Source organism: Aulonocara sp. 'chitande type north' Nkhata Bay, linkage group LG17 (assembly GCF_057382095.1).
Source record: "Aulonocara sp. 'chitande type north' Nkhata Bay isolate Kocher_YH1m ecotype deep benthic linkage group LG17, A_spYH_male_GT1.1, whole genome shotgun sequence".
Taxonomy (NCBI): Eukaryota; Metazoa; Chordata; class Actinopteri; order Cichliformes; family Cichlidae; genus Aulonocara; species Aulonocara sp. 'chitande type north' Nkhata Bay.
The window spans coordinates 2,963,987-2,977,383 of record NC_141360.1 but is presented as its reverse complement, the minus strand read 5'-3'; the positions used below and the strand labels follow the sequence as shown (position 1 = coordinate 2,977,383).

The 13,397-nt window shown below is 39.6% G+C and overlaps 1 protein-coding gene across 1 annotated transcript in view; it reads right to left on the bottom strand.

The window, feature by feature from the left end:
- LOC147309449 (serine/threonine-protein kinase pim-2-like) overlaps positions 1 to 13,397 on the bottom strand; it is a 581,324-nt gene that overhangs the window by 331,443 nt on the left and 236,484 nt on the right. The gene's annotated exons all lie outside the window — the stretch shown is intronic.

Sequence of the window (13,397 nt, the reverse complement as noted above, 5' to 3'; positions counted from 1 at the left end):
TGTTTGTGATTAGCAGAGGTGGGACCAAGTCATTGTTTTGCAAGTCTCAAGTAAGTCTCAAGTCTTTATCCTCAAGTCTCAAGTAATGTCAGGCAAGTCAGAGTCGAGTCTCAAGTCACTGGTGTAAAAGTCCGAGTCAAGTCACAAGTCTGAAACTTTGAATTTCAAGTCCTTTCGAATCTTTAAAAAAAAAAAAAAAAAAAAGCATGTTGCAGTTATATGCTAAATGTAAATATTAGACCATGTAATTTTTTAATCTGTGTTTTTCTCAACACATACAAAATAGTGAACTTAGAAAATATACACAAATTGTGAAATTGCACCTCTTTAAAATGCAGCTCAATTAAACCTAGCTCCAAGAATAATTTTCACCGACAGTTCTGAGATAAGCTGCATGTTATTCTTGGATGCGGTTGTAGGACCGGCTTTAAAATCGCATGACAAAAATATCATACACATTAAAAAAAACTGTATCACCAACGTAGCCTGGACAACATTTGCTAGTTAGATGAAGTCAGCTATCTCATCGTAGCATATTTATATGCATATTTATAATTATACGGTTCTTGGAGTGAGTGCATACACTCATGAAGTTTAGTAACTTCCGGTCACTGCAACAAGCCCAGGTACAGTTTACCGACGGATGGGTGCAGGACCTTGAAATGCACCGTGTAGAACGAAAGACCATCGTACCTATCATAAGTTTACCAGTCTCACAAATCGTCGTCATAAATACACATTCGTTAACCGTTTATTAATAGGACCTTTGAGCTCAACGGTAATTAATTAGTAGTGGAAATAATTTCTGGTAGCATCACAGAAATGTAGCAGTGACAATAATACTGTATGCTGTAATCGTCCTGGGCAATTAGTGATACAAAGAACCTGTTTTATCCTGTGAATAAACGTATATGTTTTTGTCAATGTACCATAATAACAGAAGCGAAACGCAATATTGTGTCAGGACAATTCACTATTTATGCACAATAAATAAAGGAGCATAGCGCCACAATTTCTGTTCAGCGCCAGACTTGCTTGTAACCTATATCACCAATTATGTTATGAAAATGACTCATTAACTACAACAGCAGACTGACCTTCGTGTAAATGCTTGGAGCAGACTAACCTGTGAGCTGGAGTGTTCTGGGACGTTATATTTGATCTTTGAATGGCTGCAATCCAGACCATCCGTCGCGTCTTTGTTACTTCGGAAACATGGCTCGAACAATTTCTCTTCAACGACGTAATCCGATAACAACCGATCTCTTTACTCGTCGGCTTCCCGTGGCTGTCATGCGACCGGCTATTGCAGTTAATAATACAACAGCTTCTTGACATTTTTGTGTTTCTTTTTATCGCTGTGTGACTGATTTCAATTGAAAGCCTGCGTGCGCTAGTACCGCTTGCCACGAGTTCCCAGAATCCTTTGCGGTTCTACCCGTGAATGACGTCACATTTTCAATCTCTATATAATATGCATGTTAAATTTTATATTTGGGGTAAAATATCAAGTCTTTTCAAGTAAACCGGTTCAAGTCCAATTCAAGTCCCAAGTCATTGGTGTAAAAGTCCAAGTCAAGTCACAAGTCTTAGAACATTTTTTCAAGTCAAGTCTAAAGTCATAAAATTAATGACTCGAGTCTGACTCGAGTCACATGACTTGGACTCGAGTCTGACTCGAGTCCAAGTCATGTGACTCGAGTCCACACCTCTGGTGATTAGAGGAGCCGAGAAAAGTAACTGCTAAATGAAGTTTCTGCTTGATAATCTGTGTTTGCATGTATGTTTGAACATGTTTCAATAAATAGGTCCACCTACAGGGAGTGCAGAATTATTAGGCAAGTTGTATTTTTGAGGAATAATGTTATTATTGAACAACAACCATGTTCTCAATGAACCCAAAAAACTCATTAATATCAAAGCTGAATGTTTTTGGAAGTAGTTTTTAGTTTGTTTTTAGTTTTAGCTATTTTAGGGGGATATCTGTGTGTGCAGGTGACTATTACTGTGCATAATTATTAGGCAACTTAACAAAAAACAAATATATACCCATTTCAATTATTTATTTTTACCAGTGAAACCAATATAACATCTCCACATTCACAAATATACATTTCTGACATTCAAAAACAAAACAAAAACAAATCAGCGACCAATATAGCCACCTTTCTTTGCAAGGACACTCAAAAGCCTGCCATCCATGGATTCTGTCAGTGTTTTGATCTGTTCACCATCAACATTGCGTGCAGCAGCAACCACAGCCTCCCAGACACTGTTCAGAGAGGTGTACTGTTTTCCCTCCTTGTAAATCTCACATTTGATGATGGACCACAGGTTCTCAATGGGGTTCAGATCAGGTGAACAAGGAGGCCATGTCATTAGTTTTTCTTCTTTTATACCCTTTCTTGCAGCCACGCTGTGGAGTACTTGGACGCGTGTGATGGAGCATTGTCCTGCATGAAAATCATGTTTTTCTTGAAGGATGCAGACTTCTTCCTGTACCACTGCTTGAAGAAGGTGTCTTCCAGAAACTGGCAGTAGGACTGGGAGTTGAGCTTGACTCCATCCTCAACCCGAAAAGGCCCCACAAGCTCATCTTTGATGATACCAGCCCAAACCAGTACTCCACCTCCACCTTGCTGGCGTCTGAGTCGGACTGGAGCTCTCTGCCCTTTACCAATCCAGCCACGGGCCCATCCATCTGGCCCATCAAGACTCACTCTCATTTCATCAGTCCATAAAACCTTAGAAAAACCAGTCTTGAGATATTTCTTGGCCCAGTCTTGACGTTTCAGCTTGTGTGTCTTGTTCAGTGGTGGTCGTCTTTCAGCCTTTCTTACCTTGGCCATGTCTCTGAGTATTGCACACCTTGTGCTTTTGGGCACTCCAGTGATGTTGCAGCTCTGAAATATGGCCAAACTGGTGGCAAGTGGCATCTTGGCAGCTGCACGCTTGACTTTTCTCAGTTCATGGGCAGTTATTTTGCGCCTTGGCTTTTCCACACGCTTCTTGCGACCCTGTTGACTATTTTGAATGAAACGCTTGATTGTTCGATGATCACGCTTCAGAAGCTTTGCAATTTTGAGACTGCTGCATCCCTCTGCAAGATATCTCACTATTTTTGACTTCTCTGAGCCTGTCAAGTCCTTCTTTTGACCCATTTTGCCAAAGGAAAGGACGTTGCCTAATAATTATGCACACCTGATATAGGGTGTTGATGTCATTAGACCACACCCCTTCTCATTACAGAGATGCACATCACCTAATATGCTTAATTGGTAGTAGGCTTTCGAGCCTATACAGCTTGGAGTAAGACAACATGCATGAAGAGGATGATGTGGACAAAATACTCATTTGCCTAATAATTCTGCACTCCCTGTATTTCCCATTTCCTAGCAAAATATCAAAAAATGAGGGATGGGTCCAGTTTTGCACAGTACTGTAGGCACAAAAGCAACCTGGTTACTGATGAAGGAAAGATCAAAGTTTGGTTAATTGGAGTTTAAATTGACCATAGATATAAACGTGTGACTGGTTGCCTGCTTGTCACAGACTCCTGACCTGTTGAGGGTTTACCCTGCCTTTCGCCTCATGATAGCTGGCATATGTTCCACCTGTTCAATTTATAACCCTAAATAAATGGAAGAAAATGAAGGATCAGTCAAGGTTTGGGTTAAGATACTGAACACGTGTTGTCATATTTACCACGATGTGGTTAAGGTTACAGGCTTTCATGATTAAATGGGAGACCAAACACCTTCTCTGTTGAAGTTCAATGTTTTGTTGACCCATTCATCCACCCCCACCCCAACATAGTGAGTGAGTTTGTCACTCACTTTATCACTAGTCCTAATAGCTCTAGAACTTAGTGAAGTCCTGAGATGAACTATCTCTGACTTTGGTGACCTCTTGGCTTATTATAACACTACCAAATTATGTCGTTTTTAGGTTTTAGACTGTGATACCACCCTGCTATTGTTGAGATTTTGGATTTGGGGGAGATGTGCTCGTTGCCTTTTAGGTGAGCCTCTGCACCCTGTGGTCACACTCTGATCTGTGTGTAAGTTTCTTTGTTGGTTTTTTAGTTCAGGCACAATTCCATTGTTAAACTTGTAAGGTTGAGTCTTAATCTCCATTAATGAACCAAATAAAGTTAATTACTAAGAATAAAATGAAGTTAATTTATTGTCTATGAAGCTTTTAAAAGTTCAACTTTGGCCATATCTACATATTTCAATATGTAGTTTTCAAGGCAAACCTTAATATAATAAAAAATCTGCATGTCCTACAATTCAACCTTTCCTGCCCTTAGTGGGTGGAATTCTTGTGGTGGATGCTTGTCACTCATCTTAATGAGATAAGTGTTCAGTCAGCTTGGCTGTGCCTTGTGGTTTTTGGTATCCATCTGAATAAGTTTGCAGATACTTTGTCCAGATATTATATAGAAAATCTATTTCATTTTTCCAAGAGTCCATTTGTTTTTTTAGTTTTTTTAGCATCCATTAATGAACTATAGGGCTGCTGATATAGGCTGATAACATAGCACCATCTTCATTACCTCCTGCTTGTTCATTCAGCAAATAACAGGTTTTCACCAGGCCAGTAATATCTATCATTGCTGTGGGAAAGAGAGGACGTTGAAAGCTGGGGAAAAGGGAGCTTTTAATTGCCATTAATATTTAAATATGCCTCGTCGAAGGCCATCTCTCCTTACAGCATCCATGAAGACGTCGAGTGACATCTTTGCACTCGATGACAGTGGTGTCATCAGTTCCATCCTGCAGACCAAGAACCATTGAAACTGAGAATTACAACATCTAAAAATAAGTTCTGTTTACCAAGACTGACCTGTGCATAACCCTGTGTCAGGGTTTGTATCCTGAAATGTCCTGAAATTATAATTGTGAAAATGCACTAAAACATGTTGGACTTAGCTTACCTTGATGCCATGGTAACAATAATTAACATGCAGTTAAGGTTGTTTTCTGGGTACAAACCTAATTCAAATACCTCATTTTTGTTCACTACTTGCCAAGACGTCGATATACAGACAGAAACATGGCATACAAAGTCAATTTTTGGCTTATAGTTACAAACTGTGGAGAAATGTTGGAAATGCATACATTTTATATCAGTTTATTTGCCCACAGTTATTTGTAAAGTAGAGTTGTGTTTTAACCATTAGCTGCTGTTCATTTAGAGCGACCTAAATAAGTAATAAGAGGTCATTATTAGCAGCAATGCTGATAACAAGTCAGGTTAAGATAATATTGCTTCGATATTTAATGGATATAGCTGTTATTGTGTTATTTTACCCATTTACCTAACGTCAAGAGATCTTCTGAGCTTTATCATCTGTACACGTGTATGCTTCCACGGCATGTCTTTATCCTGTCTTCCTTCTCTCCCCCCAACCAATCACAGCAGATGGCCCCGCCCCTCCCTGAGCCTGGTTCTGCCGGAGGTTTCTTCCTGTTAAAAGGGAGTTTTTCCTTCCCACTGTCGCCAAAGTGCTTGCTCATAGGGGGTCATATGATTGTTGGGTTTTTCTCTGTATGTATTATTGTAGGGTCTACCTTACAATATAAAGGTCATTGAGCCAATTGTTGTTGTGATTTGATGCTGTATAGATAAAATGTTATTTAATGGAATTGAACATTGGGTTAATAGAGCTAATAAGCAAGTGTTAGCATGCCAGTACACCAAGAGGCAACCTTCAGTACTAGATGGGTACTGCCGGGGCCCCCATGGTCTAAGGCATCATGACAAGTACAGACCATCATCTCAGCAGATTAATAAAATCAAACTTTTATTTTATTTGTTTGATTTTTATGAACAGCAGTTGTTGCCATCTCTCACTATATACAGTGATATAATGAACATAAAAATAATTAACATAATAAATTAATATACATGTCTGTGTCTTCATACATGATGGAAGTGAACAAGCGCTTCTGGCCTGGCAAAGCTTCCAGTGGGGAGGTTATCTATACAGACTCGATGAGGCATTTTTTCCCCAGGTAAGAAAAATAGAAGGCTGACTCTAAACAGACTGTGAGCAGATGGTGGATTACTGTGTCAAGAATTAGCACTGCTAAATATTACAAATGAGAGTCAACACACACACACTCTCGCAAATAGGCTACTGAGAAAGATGCTAGCTATTGATCAGCTGGGATTTGAGTCTTCCTTTATGATTACTGTGACAGCAGTGCTTATCATTGTGCAATAACACCAGTCTGTGCTTCCCACAGTAATCACTCTGGAGCCAAGTGTTATGTCTACTAGCTGAATGGAAAATTGCAGAGGTGGAATATTCACCCCCACACACTCTCAAGCAGAATGCTTTGCCTGGGTGCTCAAGACTCACAACTAAGGTCCCATTTGCATTTGATGGTCTCATTAAACAGCCCATTAGGAAGCCTTCCTATGCGGACAGGAGACTTTTCGTGGCAATTTGCAGTCTGATGGCCATGGGGTGCGTTCCTGCGCTGCTCTACCAGGTGACCTTGAGAAGTTGATGGCATTTCTCCTCCTGATGAAGCCTTCACAGTTAGCATTTGGGAACAATGTTTAGTCTGAGAGGTTAATATCAGGCTGCACTTTGGACACAATTACAAATTCTGCCTCTGATAATGATGTCATCTAATTAGCATTAATAAATATATTATAAAGCTGCACTACAGCCAGGCTATGACAGTGCTTTTGTACTATCTTCCTCTAGATTCGAGTAATAGCCCAAGTTCTATATTTTAAGTGTGCTTGTGGCAGAATTTGAGTCCCATTGTTAATCCATAATGTTTAGCATGATGCCAGCCACCCTTTGTAGCTATAACAGGTTCTAGTATTCTGGGAAAGCTTTCCACAAGGTTTAGGAGTGTGTTTGTGGGAATCTTTGACCATTCATCCAGAAGCCTATTAATGAGGTCAAGAAGGCATCCAGAAACTTTAAATAATGAAGTTATGAGGACAAAAAAAGCCTGGCTTACAGTCTCTGCTCTAATTCATCCCCAAAGTTATTCTGTATCGGATTTAGGACAAGGACTCTGTGCAGACCAGTCAAGTTCTTCCACATCACACCAAACTCTCTTATCCATGTCTTTAAGGACATTTGCTTTTTACACTGATGTGTATTAGGAACATATTGGAAGAGGAAGGGGCCAGCCCCACACTGTTCCCACAAATTTGGGAGTCCAAAAGAAGTCATGAATGGACTTGTTGCACAGGTGGCATCCTATAACACTGGAATTCACTGAGTTCCTGACAGCGACCCGTTCTTTCACAGATATTTGCTAAACAGTTTGCTTGATTTTTATACACCTGTGTCCATGAGAATGAGTGTAAGCACAGTTAAACGGTCTCTGTGCTGTTTGGGTAATCTAATGCAGAAGTTTTGTACTTGAACTAATCATTTAAAGTAACTACAGATCTCAGATAATTGCAATGAGTTAAAAATGTTTTAAATGAAATATGCTTGCACCAGACAGTTTATTAATTACTTGTGGCAGCAAATATTTAAACAGCCAATCAGCATGCATTTAGTGGACTTAAGGCTTACAGATTAATATCCACTGAGTGGTGGTTCTCTTTCTTGGTGGTGGAGGTGAAAGAGGAATGGTGAGACACATTTATGCTGACAGAAAGGCTACACTCATTACAGTCAATTGATGCCAATGAGCCTACCTGGATGTACAACACATTTAACCCTTAAGGAGGTAGGCAACAGCAGCAGGTGCCACTCCTGTCAGATATGAACAGGAAACTGAAGGTACAGTTGCTATAAAGTCAGCAACACCAGATAATGGAAGACTGGACAAATGTACCAGCCTGGTCTGATACATCTTAATTTGTGCTGTACGAATAGTTCAGTTAGTGGATGGAGTTCTAATCATGTGGTGGATGACCAGTTTTGCACCAAATACTAATCAATGCCTTTATGTTTTACCCAGCTTCTATTGGTTATTTTCATTAGGAAATCATCTTGTGTCATGCATGACTGACCTCCACAGCCACCAGAAAAATGTCATGGTGAGTAGTAGTGAAGGGAAAATGAACACAAAGCGAAGCCTGGAGTCAGGGTCACCTTGTTAGATGCCCTTTGCTCAGGGAGCAGACCATTTTGGTGTGGGTCACTGCTTTCAGCCAATAGCAATTAATTCATGGGAGGAAACGGTTCACATCACAGGCCAACTTGTCAAACTAACTATTCTTTCTCACATAATTAAAGAGAGCTTAATTTTTTCTTATAACCAACTATAGTCCAATACTTTTTTGTACAAAATTCTGTAGAGCAATGCATTAGCAATAGAATGAAAGACAAAAATACAGGGAGAAACTTCAAAAAGCATCACTGTGTCACTTCTAAGAGGCCATAGTAAATAAGCAGCATTTGAGCTGTAAACTGCCTATCTGGGCCAGCACATGTGACAAGACACATGCTGGGAAGCAAAGCAGCGTAGAAGAGTGAGTCAGGCCTATTAAGAGAGCAGTTCTTTAGAGTTTTCTAAGTGGACTAGGTTAAGAAACACACCATATTAATTAGGCAGGTCTCTGAAGTTGTGAGAAATGCCACAGCAGCAGTACTTCAGTCAGTTCTTCTCTTTTTTTAGATCCACTATCATATTGTTAATGACAATTCAACAGAGCTATCAAGTGTTATGTCTATGAAGAGTCCTGCTTTGTGTACACACACTGACAGTGAGCTGACTGTGTGAGGAGGGGAGTGCACACCAGTTAGTTACTGCAAATGCACTCAAGTTGAAAATTAAATTTCCACCAATTCCCCACAGTATTACTAACAGAGGAAGGACACCGTGTGACTGAGAGGAGGCACGCCTGCAAGCTTCGGCAGCTAATTATGCATCAAATGAAGAATAACGTGTTGACAGTGTGCAAAAATTGTGACGTTATTCCTCTCCAATAAGCAGTAATATAATTACTTCTAGCAAGAACAGCACTCTTATCTGGCTCAAGAGTTGAATAGCTTCAGCCCCTATAAAACACTCACAAGTTTCAGAGATGTATAGTATATCTGTAGTTATTAAGTAACTTTTAAAATGAATTGTTAAAAATAAATTACCCAGGTTTTAACTTGGGCCCTATCACACAGGCATAGATACCCGTCAGTGACGTTTATTGGCGGTTGCTAGGGTGAAATTGCTTGCAAAGCCTCCTTGCAGTTGTTGGTAGCCTCGGTCACCAGTCGTTAGGAGACCTGGGTCGCTGACCCAGAGTTTTGAGTTTTCTTTACTATTGTACTTTGATTCTGCCATTATTTATTGTTTCTAGTCTTTTGGTTTCTTTATTAATGTTCTGGTTTCTGTCTGTGTTTCTTAGTTGCTCTGTCTCCCCTGTCTGCTGTGTCCCCTTGTCAAGTCCACGTCTCTGGGTTATGTTTCCTGTTTTACTTTGAAAGTCCGTGTCTCATGTTAATGTATCTGGTTTTGTTTCCCTTGTCTCGTTAGCCCTGATTTGCCACGGCATCTTTTTATGCTTGTCTGGTTAACTTAATGAAGTTTTCTCAGTGAATAAAATCAACTCAATAACTGTTAGTTTCACGAACTATGTTAGCATCTGTTTGTGTGCAATGCATCCCAAGGTTACAGTGTATATATAGTCCTTACTAAAATAACATTAGAAAAATTAAGCACATCCTCACTTTAAGAGGAAAAGTAGCAGCTGGTGTATTCAGGTGTGTCTAAATACAGGGCAATAATCTTTCCAGAAGTGGACATTCTTGCAAATCCAACCCAAGGTAAGATTGTGCAATGCTTAGAAAAACTGCAAAATACCTAAGAGCTACCTCTCAGATTCTGAGGGCCCCAGTTAAACTAGAAAAGGTCTGAACGAATATGGGTTGTTTGGAAAGACTGCTGGGAGAAACAGACAAAAATGCCAAACTTAAGGCTTCAACATTTCAAATAGTACAGTCAGGTTCATCTGCTGGTGCTTTTACTGGAAAAACATGCATTCAAATTCAGAAATGCCACAAATTAAAGTCTTAAGCTGGACCATCCCATGCATAAAGATGCTACTGTGCCCCATCTCTGGTCAAGGTACATGTTATACTTTGGAATAATACTTTTTTGGGGGCAGATCAACCACAGCTATCTTATGGTTCAATCAATCAATCAATCAATCAATCAATCAATCAATCAATCAATCAATCAATCAATCAGCACATTTAAAAAGAACACAGGTTGGCCAAAGTGCTGTACATAGTAAAAAAGTAGATCAAACACACACAAAGAACAAAACAAAACTCAGTCACAATTAAAAGCTAGAGAGTAAAAATGTGGTTGCCTCTAACTCGTGTCTGATGCTGACTTGACTTGCTCAGGTGTGCAGTTCAGCCTGTTTGCCTGTTTTTACTTTTTCTAGAGGAATGATTCTCAACAGCATGTGGTGGGGTCAGTGGTCTATGGGTTTACTTTGTACTGTCTGGATCTGCATGGTGGCTCAAAATCTGATTGTATTTTTCTGCATTAATAATTCTGTCAATTTTAAAAGATCCCCTCAAAATCACTGACTGAAATGCAGACAGACCCTTCACCACATCTGTAGACACTCTCTGCTAAGACCTCTTGTTTATATATATTCTTTGCTGAGATTTTTCCCGATTCTTAATGCTATGACTCTCAGATGCTGTAGAATCTTAGGCCTGCCACTTCTTCTTTTGTCCACTACTGCACACCCATGATGAGATATGTCAAGTTTTTATCAAGAAGCTCTTTGGGAATCATCTTGTTGGTGCTACAATGCTATTTTATGCCTGTCAAATTCTGTTATTTTTAGTCTTAAAAAAAAAGATTTAACTGAAGAAATGGGAACAAATTATGTGTTTTTGCATCAGGCTGCTAATGACATAAAAATAAAGTCTCGTTGGAAGCAGGATATGAAGAAATGATGGCTGGCTTTTTCACAATACTATATTCCTACTGACTGGGAAAAAATGCTAAAAAATGGTTTGGGTCTTATTGACTGGTGGATATGTCACCAGATAACAGTCAGTGGTGTGAAAAACGATGACAAGAACAGGGCAGTTTCTTTGCAGCAGGCGAAGCTCCCATTTGTTGGAGCAGATTTGCAGTCTGGAGTCCCATATCCACACTCCAGCTAAAAGAGCATGTGGTGATATATTCAAATGTTAGTGAATAATCATTCCTGTACAACATAAAATGGATGAATAAAAATATAATGAAATGTAATTATTGTTTATAGAAATGCTGCTAACAGTGCAATGGAATAAGACATCATGGGTAGCCAGCAGGTCAGCCCCTGTTGGTTGGTTGACTACAGTTTTTAATGATGACCATTTTTTTGACATCAAAGCTCAAAGCTCACTCGCTCGGCTTTATTTACTTTTAAGGCAATAGTAGAATATTTCGTATATAAACATTATGTAGGAGTAGGAACTTAATATTGATTTGTAAATAACTGGACATGAATAACTGTCCCTAGGGTTAGGGTTAACCCTTACCCATAAAATGATACTACAGTATATTTCTAAGCAGCTCATTCTCTAGTCAAGGTTCTCTTTAAAGATATGACACATTTTGGGATCAACATGACAGGAAGCCAGAAATGTAAAAGTGAGGTCAGAGGTCAAAGGTGACATGATATTTGGATGTAAATCATGTCTAATGTTTTAAAAATAAAAGGCATTTCATGAAAGTTTGACTTTATTTGACCTTGAAGTAGAGGTAAGAGGTCCAAAGTAATGTGATATTTAAATTCCCACTATATTCCCTATATGCCTTATGCCTATATGTTGTAATTACAAACTATGGGAGTAAGAATTAAATAGCTTTACATCTAATTTGTATAGAATCATTTTGACCTTCGGATTAATCTGCTGACCTTGAAGGAGAGATAAGAAGTCAAACACTCATAGTTTCTAAGTTTAAGGCTTTTTGTCAATTTTTGACCAATGAATAGTTACGCTGCCCTTGAAGGCCTTGGTGGATGTAAAGCAAATTTTAATGGAGTTTTAACATCACCCCACTCTACAAAGTTTACCAGAATTAATTTAGAACTTTTTGAAATCCCACATTTGCAGACAGAATGAAACACATGCACACAAACACTACCAAAAACACAACCTCTCTGGCAGAAGTAATTGCTAACATTAATGGTGATTACATTCCATTCAGAGAGCAACTTTAAGGCCCCTGGTGTGAACTGTTTGTATAAAACTAGTAACTTAAGACACTGCACAAAACAGGAAAAAGAAAAGTCTTCAGCAGTAACTCAGAAACACAAGACAACAAACTGGGGGGAAAGCAGTCGGCAGGGCAGAAAAATAGAAGGACACACAAGAGGACAAAAACAGAGACACAGGGACAGACACAGAGACAGGAAGGAAAAGCGCAGAAGATGCATAATGTAAGTGACTTTTCAAAAGATGAAGGAAGTCACTGAAAAGAGAGAAGAAACAGAAAACACAAGCAAAGCACAAAACTTGCAAGAAAAAAGTAACACTAGAAATAAAAATGAATTAATATAACAGAAATGGATATAGGTGTCCTTGGGGGGGAAAAGGCTTTTGGTAGGTTTTGACAATAAAAATACACGTGTTTCAAAGTGGGGTTTACCTGGCAGCTCTCACGTGGACCTATAATGTGAAAGCTGGAAAACAATTCCTCTCACTGTTTTTATCTGCTTTCTGTTCCTGTGCTTCTGGCTGGCATGACTCAGGGAAATATTCACTTTTGAGTTTTGTGCCATCAAAGACACATGTGGGAAGGCTTTGTCTTCTGGGAAAGTGTGGAATGAGAGAGATCCGACCTCTGGGCTGGTGCCAGGTATTGCTCAGAGGAGGGTAGAAGCCAAGCAGTGTGCCTGGTGTTAGTAACACTGAGTCCGGTGCTGCCTGATGGATGAATCACAGTGAAATCCTTCCAGTCTTTGCTTCTGGCTTCATTCCGGGTCACTAGGAAGAGGTTTTCTATCCGGCTGTCTCTGTTTTGAGATATGTCATCACTCAAATGTGTGTAGGCTATTTTTTTTAACCGGCGGCATACACTTTCCCTCAAAAACCACCTGATAAATTTTCGCTTATATGGTGGGACATTGATGGACAGAATCACCACTGGACCTAACCCCACTAACTGCATGCCTTTAGACTGTGGGAGGAACCAGAGCACCCAGAGGGAGAACTCACACAGACAAAGGGGAACATGCAAACTCCACACAGGAAGGCCCTGGCCAGATGGTGGATTTGAACCCAGCACCTACTTGCTGCCAGGCAAGAGTGCTAACCATTGCTAACCATTACCTATCTCAGATTTTAAGTCCTCAATCTATAAAAAAAACTTTTTTGGGTGTGCTATTGTTCAGTGTAACAGCGGTGTACACACAGTTCATTTTTAAGCAAACCACCATAAAGTGTGAGTACG